This window comes from Stenella coeruleoalba, assembly GCF_951394435.1.
Source record: "Stenella coeruleoalba genome assembly, chromosome: 1".
NCBI lineage: Eukaryota > Metazoa > Chordata > Mammalia > Artiodactyla > Delphinidae > Stenella > Stenella coeruleoalba.
The window spans coordinates 121605085-121618363 of NC_137169.1; the positions used below are offsets into that span (position 1 = coordinate 121605085).

Consider the following 13279-nt stretch of genomic DNA (forward strand, 5'->3'; position numbering starts at 1 on the left):
CTGGAATTGCATTGAAAGCATAGGGAAAGAGGCAGAACGTCCACAATGATGCACTTGGCCAAAAAGGGCGTATGCGTTTTTTCCTGAATATAATCAGGAAAAAACGCATACGCACTTTTTGGCCAACCAAGCAAGCTTGCAAAGGAAATCTGCACTACAATGAAGTCTCACTTCCCCCCGGTCAAAAGGGCCATCTGAAAAAAGTGTAAAATCCAGAAAGGCAACAGGCCATTGAGAACTGGGAGACTTGTTATGCTGATGGGCGGGATGTAAATTGCCAACAGACACTCGGGAGAAGTGTATGGTGTTTCCTGAAACATCTAAAAAACAAAGCAACAGAGCCTAGGGCACTTCCACTTATGGTCCTATAGCTAAGGGAAATTAAAATCAAAAAGACACAGCCACCCCAAAGTTTGGAATGGCTGTGTTTACAAGAACCTCGTTTACAGTACAAGTTCAACATCGCAGAAAGTTAAAAATGGATAAAGAACTTGTGGTACTTACGTACAATGCAGTATCACTCAGCAATGAAATCTATGTCATCAGGCCCGTAGCAGCATAATGAGTAGATTCAGGTACGATGATTCTAACTGAAATAAGTCGCACATAAAAAGAAACATCATAAGATATCACTAATACACGGAATGTAAACTTGGCTACACAGGAACTGAATTCCAAAACAGAACAGGTTCTCAAATTTAGAAAACCAACTTATGCTTGCTTCAGGGGAAAGGTGAGTTGGGGTGCTGCATAAAACCAGAGATTGAAATGAGCACAGATAAAGTTCCTTAAGCCAAATATGGAATAGACAAGAGCTACTCCTTGCTCAACGAAATGGACTCAACACCGCATATTAAACGCCTAAGAATGTACCTGACTAGTAAGTATCTTAAAACCTATGGATTGCTATGTCTCTGAAAGAGAATCAAGCATGTGTACAGGGGCATAAACGCAGCAGTGATAGGATTGCAGAGGTTCGGTGAGCAAATGAAGACCCTTTGAAGTCATATTGCATGGAACCCATTCCACGGGTTTCAACTACCCAGGTTTTAGGTATTCTTCCTTCAGCTAAATCATGCATGTGGAACCCAAGTATGATCAACCATGTGAACGGGAGACGTGTTCAAATATGTCTCAGTTTTCGTACCCTGGTACTCGGGTGCAACATACCAGACGCTTTACTAACACTCTCCCCACTTGGAGAGTCAGTGTCTTTAACCTCCTGTTTGGCCCAGTTTGCAATTTCTGCGGAAGATGAACAGGAATAGTGAGAACCAATGAGAGACTAGCTGGAGGTGTCTGGACGGGCAAATTTAACTCTCATTTCCCACCAGGAAGAGGAATTAACCAAAGGCTCAGCGTGCCGTGCTGGAACCAGATTAGGGCCTGAAGCCATCCTGCGGTGTTGCGGCCAGCTCAAAAGAAAGCGAGTTGAAGAAAGGAGCTCAGGGGCACTGTAATTCACAAACCTGCAGTGTAATAAATGACAGCTATCGTCCAAAAATAGACTGAAGTAAGGCTGCCAAGAGGACTTGAAAGCGGGGCAGAATTGCAGGAAACCGATTTCAGGAGGTAGACTGGAATTGCATTGAAAGCATAGGAAAAGAGGCAGAACGTCCACAATGATGCACTTGGCCAAAAAGGGCGTATGCGTTTTTTCCTGAATATATTCAGGAAAAAACGCATACGCCCTTTTTGGCCAACCAAGCAAGCTTGCAAAGGAAATCTGCACTACAATGAAGTCTCACTTCCCCCCCCCAGGTCAAAGGGCCATCTGAAAAAAGTGTAAAATCCAGAAAGGCAAGACAAGCCATTGGGAACTGGGAGCCTTGTTATGGTGATGGGCGGGATGTAAATTGCCAACAGACACTTGGGAGAAGTGTATGGTGTTTCCTGAAACATCTAAAAAACAAAGCAACAGAGCCTAGGGCACTTCCACTTATGGTCCTATAGCTTAGGGAAATTAAAATCAAAAAGACACAGCCACCCCAAAGTTTGGGACGCCTCTGTTTACAAGAACCTCGTTTACAGTACAAGTTCAACATCGCAGAAAGTGAAAAATGGATAAAGAAGTTGTGGTATTTACTTAAAAAGCAATATCACTCAGCAATGAAATCTGTGTCATCAGGCCCTTAGCAGCACAATGAGTGGATTCAGGTATGATGATTCTAACTGAAATAAGTCACACAGAAAAAGAAACATCATAAGATATCAGTAATACACGGAATGTAAACTTGGCTACACAGGAACTGAATTACAGAACAGAACAGGGTCTCAAATTTAGAAAACCAACTTATGCTTGCTTAAGGGGAAAGGTGAGTTGGGGTGCTGCATAAAACCAGAGATTGAAATGAGCACAGATAAAGTTCCTTAAGCCAAATATGGAATAGACAAGAGCTACTCCTTGCTCAACGAAATGGACTCAACACCGCATATTAAACGCCTAAGAATGTACCTGACTAGTAAGTATCTTAAAACCTATGGATTGCTATGTCTCCAAAAGAGAATCAAGCATGTGTACAGGGGCATAAACGCAGCAGTGATAGGATTGGAGAGGTTCGGTGAGCAAATGAAGACCCTTTGAAGTCATATTGCATGGTACCCATTCCGCGGGTTTCAACTACCCAGGTTTTAGGTATTCTTACTTCAGCTAAAACATGCATGTGGAACCCAGAGTATGATCAACCATGTGATCGGGAGACGTGTTCAAATATGTCTCAGTTTTCGTACCCTGGTACTCGGGTGCAACATTCCAGACGCTTTACTAACACTCTCCCCACTTGGAGAGTCAGCGCCTTTAACCTCCTGTTTGGCCCAGTTTGCAATTTCTGCGGAAGATGAACAGGAATAGCGAGAACCAATGAGAGACTACCTGGAGGTGTCTGGACGGGCAAATTTAACTCTCATTTCCCACCAGGAAGAGGAAATAACCAAAGGCTCAGCATGCCGTACCGGAAACAGATTAGGGCCTGAAGCCATCCTGCGGTATTGCGGCCAGCTCAAAAGAAAGCGAGTTGAAGAAAGGAGCTCAGGGGCACTGTAATTCACAAACCTGCAGAGTAATAAATGACAGCTATCGTCCAAAAATAGACTGAAGTAAGGCTGCCAAGAGGACTTGAAAGCGGGGCAGAATTGCAGGAAACCGATTTCAGGAGGTAGACTGGAATTGCATTGAAAGCATAGGAAAAGAGGCAGAACGTCCACAATGATGCACTTGGCCAAAAAGGGCGTATGCGTTTTTTCCTGAATATATTCAGGAAAAAACGCATACGCCCTTTTTGGCCAACCAAGCAAGCTTGCAAAGGAAATCTGCACTACAATGAAGTCTCACTTCCCCCCGGTCAAAAGGGCCATCTGAAAAAAGTGTAAAATCCAGAAAGGCAGGACAGGCCATGGAGAACTGGGAGCCTTGTTATGCTGATGGGCAGGATGTAAATTGCCAACAACCACTCGGGAGAAGTGTATGGTGTTTCCTGAAACATCTAAAAAACAAAGCAACAGAACCTAGGGCACTTCCACTTATGGTCCTATAGCTTAGGGAAATTAAAATCAAAAAGACACAGCCACCCCAAAGTTTGGGACGGCTCTGTTTACAAGAACCTCGTTTACAGTACAAGTTCAACATCGCAGAAAGTGAAAAATGGATAAAGAAGTTGTGGTATTTACTTACAAAGCAATATCACTCAGCAATGAAATCTGTGTCATCAGGCCCTTAGCAGCACAATGAGTGGATTCAGGTATGATGATTCTAACTGAAATAAGTCACACAGAAAAAGAAACATCATAAGATATCAGTAATACACGGAATGTAAACTTGGCTACACAGGAACTGAATTACAGAACAGAACAGGGTCTCAAATTTAGAAAACCAACTTATGCTTGCTTAAGGGGAAAGGTGAGTTGGGGTGCTGCATAAAACCAGAGATTGAAATGAGCACAGATAAAGTTCCTTAAGCCAAATATGGAATAGACAAGAGCTACTCCTTGCTCAACGAAATGGACTCAACACCGCATATTAAACGCCTAAGAATGTACCTGACTAGTAAGTATCTTAAAACCTATAGATTGCTATGTCTCCGAAAGAGAATCAAGCATGTGTACAGGGGCATAAACGCAGCAGTGATAGGATTGGAGAGGTTCAGTGAGCAAATGAAGACCCTTTGAAGTCATATTGCATGGTACCCATTCCACGGGTTTCAACTACCCAGATGTTAGGTATTCTTCCTTCAGCTAAAACATGCATGTGGAACCCAGAGTATGATCAACCATGTGATCGGGAGACGTGTTCAAATATGTCTCAGTTTTCCTCCCCTGGTACTCGGGTGCAACATTCCAGACGCTTTACTAACACTCTCCCCACTTGGAGAGTCAGCGCCTTTAACCTCCTGTTTGGCCCAGTTTGCAATTTCTGCGGAAGATGAACAGGAATAGCGAGAACCAATGAGAGGCTAGCTGGAGGTGTCTGGTCGGGCAAATTTAACTCTCATTTCCCACCAGGAAGAGGAAATAACCAAAGGCTCAGCGTGCCGTACCGGAACCAGATTAGGGCCTGAAGCCATCCTGCGGTGTTGCGGCCAGCTCAAAAGAAAGCGAGTTGAAGAAAGGAGCTCAGGGGCACTGTAATTCACAAACCTGCAGAGTAATAAATGACAGCTATCGTCCAAAAATAGACTGAAGTCAGGCTGCCAAGAGGACTTGAAAGCGGGGCAGAATTGCAGGAAACCGATTTCAGGAGGTAGACTGGAATTGCATTGAAAGCATAGGAAAAGGGGCAGAACGTCCACAATGATGCACTTGGCCAAAAAGGGCGTATGCGTTTTTCCCTGAATATATTCAGGAAAAAACGCATACGCCCTTTTTGGCCAACCAAGCAAGCTTGCAAAGGAAATCTGCACTACAATGAAGTCTCACTTCCCCCCGGTCAAAAGGGCCATCTGAAAAAAGTGTAAAATCCAGAAAGGCAGGACAGGCCATGGAGAACTGGGAGCCTTGTTATGCTGATGGGCGGGATGTAAATTGCCAACAACCACTCGGGAGAAGTGTATGGTGTTTCCTGAAACATCTAAAAAACAAAGCAACAGAACCTAGGGCACTTCCACTTATGGTCCTATAGCTTAGGGAAATTAAAATCAAAAAGACACAGCCACCCCAAAGTTTGGAACGGCTCTGTTTACAAGAACCTCGTTTACAGTACAAGTTCAACATCGCAGAAAGTGAAAAATGGAGAAAGAAGTTGTGGTATTTACTTACAAAGCAATATCACTCAGCAATGAAATCTGTGTCATCAGGCCCTTAGCAGCACAATGAGTAGATTCAGGTATGATGATTCTAACTGAAATAAGTCACACAGAAAAAGAAACATCATAAGATATCAGTAATACACGGAATGTAAACTTGGCTACACAGGAACTGAATTACAGAACAGAACAGGGTCTCAAATTTAGAAAACCAACTTATGCTTGCTTAAGGGGAAAGGTGAGTTGGGGTGCTGCATAAAACCAGAGATTGAAATGAGCACAGATAAAGTTCCTTAAGCCAAATATGGAATAGACAAGAGCTACTCCTTGCTCAACGAAATGGACTCAACACCGCATATTAAACGCCTAAGAATGTACCTGACTAGTAAGTATCTTAAAACCTATAGATTGCTATGTCTCCGAAAGAGAATCAAGCATGTGTACAGGGGCATAAACGCAGCAGTGATAGGATTGGAGAGGTTCAGTGAGCAAATGAAGACCCTTTGAAGTCATATTGCATGGTACCCATTCCACGGGTTTCAACTACCCAGATTTTAGGTATTCTTCCTTCAGCTAAAACATGCATGTGGAACCCACAGTATGATCAACCATGTGATTGGGAGACGTGTTCAAATATGTCTCAGTTTTCCTCCCCTGGTACTCGGGTGCAACATTCCAGACGCTTTACTAACACTCTCCCCACTTGGAGTGTCAGCGCCTTTAACCTCCTGTTTGGCCCAGTTTGCAATTTCTGCGGAAGATGAACAGGAATAGCGAGAACCAATGAGAGGCTAGCTGGAGGTGTCTGGACGGGCAAATTTAACTCTCATTTCCCACCAGGAAGAGGAAATAACCAAAGGCTCAGCGTGCCGTACCGGAACCAGATTAGGGCCTGAAGCCATCCTGCGGTGTTGCGGCCAGCTCAAAAGAAAGCGAGTTGAAGAAAGGAGCTCAGGGGCACTGTAATTCACAAACCTGCAGAGTAATAAATGACAGCTATCGTCCAAAAATAGACTGAAGTAAGGCTGCCAAGAGGACTTGAAAGCGGGGCAGAATTGCAGGAAACCGATTTCAGGAGGTAGACTGGAATTGCATTGAAAGCATAGGAAAAGAGGCAGAACGTCCACAATGATGCACTTGGCCAAAAAGGGCGTATGCGTTTTTTCCTGAATATATTCAGGAAAAAACGCATACGCCCTTTTTGGCCAACCAAGCAAGCTTGCAAAGGAAATCTGCACTACAATGAAGTCTCACTTCCCCCTGGTCAAAAGGACCATCTGAAAAAAGTGTAAAATCCAGAAAGGCAGGACAGGCCATGGAGAACTGGGAGCCTTGTTATGCTGATGGGCGGGATGTAAATTGCCAACAACCACTCGGGAGAAGTGTATGGTGTTTCCTGAAACATCTAAAAAACAAAGCAACAGAACCTAGGGCACTTCCACTTATGGTCCTATAGCTTAGGGAAATTAAAATCAAAAAGACACAGCCACCCCAAAGTTTGGAACGGCTCTGTTTACAAGAACCTCGTTTACAGTACAAGTTCAACATCGCAGAAAGTGAAAAATGGATAAAGAAGTTGTGGTATTTACTTACAAAGCAATATCACTCAGCAATGAAATCTGTGTCATCAGGCCCTTAGCAGCACAATGAGTGGATTCAGGTATGATGATTCTAACTGAAATAAGTCACACAGAAAAAGAAACATCATAAGATATCAGTAATACACGGAATGTAAACTTGGCTACACAGGAACTGAATTACAGAACAGAACAGGGTCTCAAATTTAGAAAACCAACTTATGCTTGCTTAAGGGGAAAGGTGAGTTGGGGTGCTGCATAAAACCAGAGATTGAAATGAGCACAGATAAAGTTCCTTAAGCCAAATATGGAATAGACAAGAGCTACTCCTTGCTCAACGAAATGGACTCAACACCGCATATTAAACGCCTAAGAATGTACCTGACTAGTAAGTATCTTAAAACCTATGGATTGCTATGTCTCCGAAAGAGAATCAAGCATGTGTACAGGGGCATAAACGCAGCAGTGATAGGATTGGAGAGGTTCGGTGAGCAAATGAAGACCCTTTGAAGTCATATTGCATGGTACCCATTCCACGGGTTTCAACTACCCAGGTTTTAGGTATTCTTCCTTCAGCTAAAACATGCATGTGGAACCCAAGTATGATCAACCATGTTAACGGGAGACGTGTTCAAATATGTCTCAGTTTTCTTCCCCTAGTACTCGGGTGCAACATTCCAGACGCTTTACTAATACTCTCCCCACTTGGAAAGTCAGCGCCTTTAACCTCCTGTTTGGCCCAGTTTGCAATTTCTGCGGAAGATGAACAGGAATAGCGAGAACCAATGAGAGGCTAGCTGGAGGTGTCTGGACGGGCAAATTTAACTCTCATTTCCCACCAGGAAGAGGAAATAACCAAAGGCTCAGTGTGCCGTGCCGGAACCAGATTAGGGTCTGAAGCCATCCTGCGGTGTTGCGGCCAGCTCAAAAGAAAGCGAGTTGAAGAAAGCAGCTCAGGGGCACTGTAATTCACAAACCTGCAGAGTTATAAATGACAGCTATCGTCCAAAAATAGACTGAAGTAAGGCTGCCAAGAGGACTTGAAAGCGGGGCAGAATTGCAGGAAACCGATTTCAGGAGGTAGACTGGAATTGCATTGAAAGCATAGGAAAAGAGGTAGAACGTCCACAATGATGCACTTGGCCAATAAGGGCGTATGCGTTTTTTCCTGAATATATTCAGGAAAAAACGCATACGCCCTTTTTGGCCAACCAAGCAAGCTTGCAAAGGAAATCTGCACTACAATGAAGTCTCACTTCCCCCCGGTCAAAAGGGCCATCTGAAAAAAGTGTAAAATCCAGAAAGGCAGGACAGGCCATGGAGAACTGGGAGCCTTGTTATGCTGATGGGCGGGATGTAATTTGCCAACAACCACTCGGGAGAAGTGTATGGTGTTTCCTGAAACATCTAAAAAACAAAGCAACAGAACCTAGGGCACTTCCACTTATGGTCCTATAGCTTAGGGAAATTAAAATCAAAAAGACACAGCCACCCCAAAGTTTGGGACGGCTCTGTTTACAAGAACCTCGTTTACAGTACAAGTTCAACATCACGGAAAGTGAAAAATGGATAAAGAAATTGTGGTACTTACGTACAATGCAGTATCACTCAGCAATGAAATCTATGTCATCAGGCCCGTAGCAGCATAATGAGTGGATTCAGGTACGATGATTCTAACCGAAATAAGTCACACAGGAAAAGAAACATCATAAGATATCAGTAATACACGGAATGTAAACTTGGCTACACAGGAACTGCATTCCAAAACAGAACAGGGTCTCAAATTTAGAAAACCAACTTATGCTTGCTTAAGGTGAAAGGTGAGTTGGGGTGCTACATAAAACCAGAGATTGAAATGAGCACAGATAAAGTTCCTTAAGCCAAATATGGAATACACAAGAGCTACTCCTTGCTCAACGAAATGGACACAAAACCCCATATTAAACGCCTAAGAATGCACCTGACTAGTAAGTATCTTAAAACCTATGGATTGCTATGTCTCCGAAAGAGAATCAAGCATGTGTACAGGGGCATAAACGCAGCAGTGATAGGATTGGAGAGGTTCGTGAGCAAATGAATACCCTTTGAAGTCATATTGCATGGTACCCTTTCCACGGGTTTCAACTACCCAGGTTTCAGGTATTCTTCCTTCATGTAAAACATGCATGTGGAACCTAGAGTATGATCAACCATGTGATCGGGAGACGTGTTCAAATATGTCTCAGTTTTCGTACCCTGGTACTCGGGTGCAACATTCCAGACGCTTTACTAACACTCTCCCGACTTGGAGAGTCAGTCCCTTTAACCTCCTGTTTGGCCCAGTTTGCAATTTCTGCGGAAGATGAACAGGAATAGCGAGAACCAATGAGAGACTACCTGGAGGTGTCTGGACGGGCAAATTTAACTCTCATTTCCCACCAGGAAGAGGAATTAACCAAAGGCTCTGCGTGCCGTGCCGGAACCAGATTAGGGCCTGAAGCCATCCTGCGGTGTTGCGGCCAGGTCACAAGAAAGCGAGTTGAAGAAAGGAGCTCAGGGGCACTGTAATTCACAAACATGCAGAGTTATAAATGACAGCTATCGTCCAAAAATAGACTGAAGTAAGGCTGCCAAGAGGACTTGAAAGCGGGGCAGAATTGCAGGAAACCGATTTCAGGAGGTAGACTGGAATTGCATTGAAAGCATAGGAAAAGAGGCAGAACGTCCACAATGATGCACTTGGCCAAAAAGGGCGTATGCGTTTTTTCCTGAATATATTCAGGAAAAAACGCATACGCCCTTTTTGGCCAACCAAGCAAGCTTGCAAAGGAAATCTGCACTACAATGAAGTCTCACTTCCCCCCGGTCAAAAGGGCCATCTGAAAAAAGTGTAAAATCCAGAAAGGCAGGACAGGCCATGGAGAACTGGGAGCCTTGTTATGCTGATGGGCGGGATGTAAATTGCCAACAACCACTTGGGAGAAGTGTATGGTGTTTCCAGAAACATCTAAAAAACAAAGCAACAGAACCTAGGGCACTTCCACTTATGGTCCTATAGCTTAGGGAAATTAAAATCAAAAAGACACAGCCACCCCAAAGTTTGGAACGGCTCTGTTTACAAGAACCTCGTTTACAGTACAAGTTCAACATCGCAGAAAGTGAAAAATGGATAAAGATGTTGTGGTATTTACTTACAAAGCAATATCACTCAGCAATGAAATCTGTGTCATCAGGCCCTTAGCAGCACAATGAGTGGATTCAGGTATGATGATTCTAACTGAAGTAAGTCACACAGAAAAAGAAACATCATAAGATATCAGTAATACACGGAATGTAAACTTGGCTACACAGGAACTGAATTACAGAAGAGAACAGGGTCTCAAATTTAGAAAACCAACTTATGCTTGCTTAAGGGTAAAGGTGAGTTGGGGTGCTGCATAAAACCAGAGATTGAAATGAGCACAGATAAAGTTCCTTAAGCCAAATATGGAATAGACAAGAGCTACTCCTTGCTCAACGAAATGGACTCAACACCGCATATTAAACGCCTAAGAATGTACCTGACTAGTAAGTATCTTAAAACCTATGGATTGCTATGTCTCCGAAAGAGAATCAAGCATGTGTACAGGGGCATAAACGCAGCAGTGATAGGATTGGAGAGGTTCGGTGAGCAAATGAAGACCCTTTGAAGTCATATTGCATGGTACCCATTACACGGGTCTTAACTCTCCAGGTTTAAGGTATTCTTCCTTCAGCTAAAACATGCATGTGGAACCCAAGTATGATCAACCATGTGAACGGGAGACGTGTTCAAATATGTCTCAGTTTTCCTCCCCTGGTACTCGGGTGCAACATTCCAGACGCTTTACTAACACTCTCCCCACTTGGAGAGTCAGTGCCTTTAACCTCCTGTTTGGCCCAGTTTGCAATTTCTGCGGAAGATGAACAGGAATAGCGAGAACCAATGAGAGACTAGCTGGAGGTGTCTGGACGGGCAAATTTAACTCTCATTTCCCACCAGGAAGAGGAAATAACCAAAGGCTCAGCGTGCCGTGCCGGAACCAGATTAGGGCCTGAAGCCATCCTGCGGTGTTGCGGCCAGCTCACAAGAAAGCGAGTTGAAGAAAGGAGCTCAGGGGCACTGTAATTCACAAACCTGCAGAGTTATAAATGACAGCTATCGTCCAAAAATAGACTGAAGTAAGGCTGCCAAGAGGACTTGAAAGCGGGGCAGAATTGCAGGAAACCGATTTCAGGAGGTAGACTGGAATTGCATTGAAAGCACAGGAAAAGAGGCAGAACGTCCACAATGATGCACTTGGCCAAAAAGGGCGTATGCGTTTTCTCCTGAATATATTCAGGAAAAAACGCATACGCCCTTTTTGGCCAACCAAGCAAGCTTGCAAAGGAAATCTGCACTACAATGAAGTCTCACTTCCCCCCGGTCAAAAGGGCCATCTGAAAAAAGTGTAAAATCCAGAAAGGCAGGACAGGCCATGGAGAACTGGGAGCCTTGTTATGCTGATGGGCGGGATGTAAATTGCCAACAACCACTTGGGAGAAGTGTATGGTGTTTCCTGAAACATCTAAAAAACAAAGCAACAGAGCCTAGGGCACTTCCACTTATGGTCCTATAGCTTAGGGAAATTAAAATCAAAAAGACACAGCCACCCCAAAGTTTGGAACGGCTCTGTTTACAAGAACCTCGTTTCCAGTACAAGTTCAACATCGCAGAAAGTGAAAAATGGATAAAGAAGTTGTGGTATTTACTTACAAAGCAATATCACTCAGCAATGAAATCTGTATCATCAGGCCCTTAGCAGCACAATGAGTGGATTCAGGTATGATGATTCTAACTGAAATAAGTCACACAGAAAAAGAAACATCATAAGATATCTCTAATACACAGAATGTAAACTTGGCTACACAGGAACTGCATTCCAAAACAGAACAGGTTATCAAATTTAGAAAACCAACTTATGCTTGCTTAAGGTGAAAGGTGAGTTGGGGTGCTGCATAAAACCAGAGATTGAAATGAGCACAGATAAAGTTCCTTAAGCCAAATATGGAATAGACAAGAGCTACTCCTTGCTCAACGAAATGGACTCAAAACCCCATATTAAACGCCTAAGAATGTACCTGACTAGTAAGTATCTTAAAACCTATGGATTTCTATGTCTCCAAAAGAGAATCAAGCGTGTGTACAGGGGAATAAACGCAGCAGTGATAGGATTGGAGAGGTTCGGTGAGCAAATGAAGACCCTTTGAAGTCATATTGCATGGTACCTATTACACAGGTCTCAACTCTCCAGGTTTAAGGTATTCTTCCTTCAGCTAAAACATGCATGTGGAACCCAGAATATGATCAACCATGTGAACGGGAGATGTGTTCAAATATGTCTCAGTTTTCCTCCCCTGGTACTCGGGTGCAACATTCCAGACGCTTTACTAACACTCTCCCGACTTGGAGAGTCAGTCCCTTTAACCTCCTGTTTGGCCCAGTTTGCAATTTCTGCGGAAGATGAACAGGAATAGCGAGAACCAATGAGAGGCTAGCTGTAGGTGTCTGGACGGGCAAATTTAACTCTCATTTCCCACCAGGAAGAGGAATTAACCAAAGGCTCAGCATGCCGGCCCGGAACCAGATTAGGGCCTGAAGCCATCCTGCGGTGTTGCGGCCAGGTCACAAGAAAGCGAGTTGAAGAAAGGAGCTCAGGGGCACTGTAATTCACAAAACTGCAGAGTTATAAATGACAGCTATCGTCCAAAAATAGACTGAAGTAAGGCTGCCAAGAGGACTTGAAAGCGGGGCAGAATTGCAGGAAACCGATTTCAGGAGGTAGACTGGAATTGCATTGAAAGCATAGGAAAAGAGGCAGAACGTCCACAATGATGCACTTGGCCAAAAAGGGCGTATGCGTTTTTTCCTGAATATATTCAGGAAAAAACGCATACGCCCTTTTTGGCCAACCAAGCAAGCTTGCAATGGAAATCTGCACTACAATGAAGTCTCACTTCCCCCCGGTCAAAAGGGCCATCTGAAAAAAGTGTAAAATCCAGAAAGGCAGGACAGGCCATGGAGAACTGGGAGCCTTGTTATGCTGATGGGCAGGATGTAAATTGCCAACAACCACTCGGGAGAAGTGTATGGTGTTTCCTGAAACATGTAAAAAACAAAGCAACAGAGCCTAGGGCACTTCCACTTATGGTCCTATAGCTTAGGGAAATTAAAATGAAAAAGACACAGCCACCCCAAAGTTTGGAACGGCTCTGTTTACAAGAACCTCGTTTCCAGTACAAGTTCAACATCGCAGAAAGTGAAAAATGGATAAAGAAGTTGTGGTATTTACTTACAAAGCAATATAACTCAGCAATGAAATCTGTATCATCAGGCCCTTAGCAGCACAATGAGTGGATTCAGGTATGATGATTCTAACTGAAATAAGTCACACAGAAAAAGAAACGTCATAAGATATCACTAATACA

General features: G+C 43.7%; 1 long non-coding RNA gene across 35 annotated transcripts in view; it reads right to left on the reverse strand.

The window, feature by feature from the left end:
* LOC307186525 overlaps window positions 1-13279 on the reverse strand; it is a 2785769-nt gene that overhangs the window by 611456 nt on the left and 2161034 nt on the right. For all 35 annotated transcript variants that reach the window (XR_013828351.1, XR_013828352.1, XR_013828362.1 and 32 more), the window contains one exon: window positions 2087-2172. This is a non-coding gene — a long non-coding RNA (uncharacterized lncRNA). The remainder of the gene's footprint in view (window positions 1-2086; window positions 2173-13279) is intronic.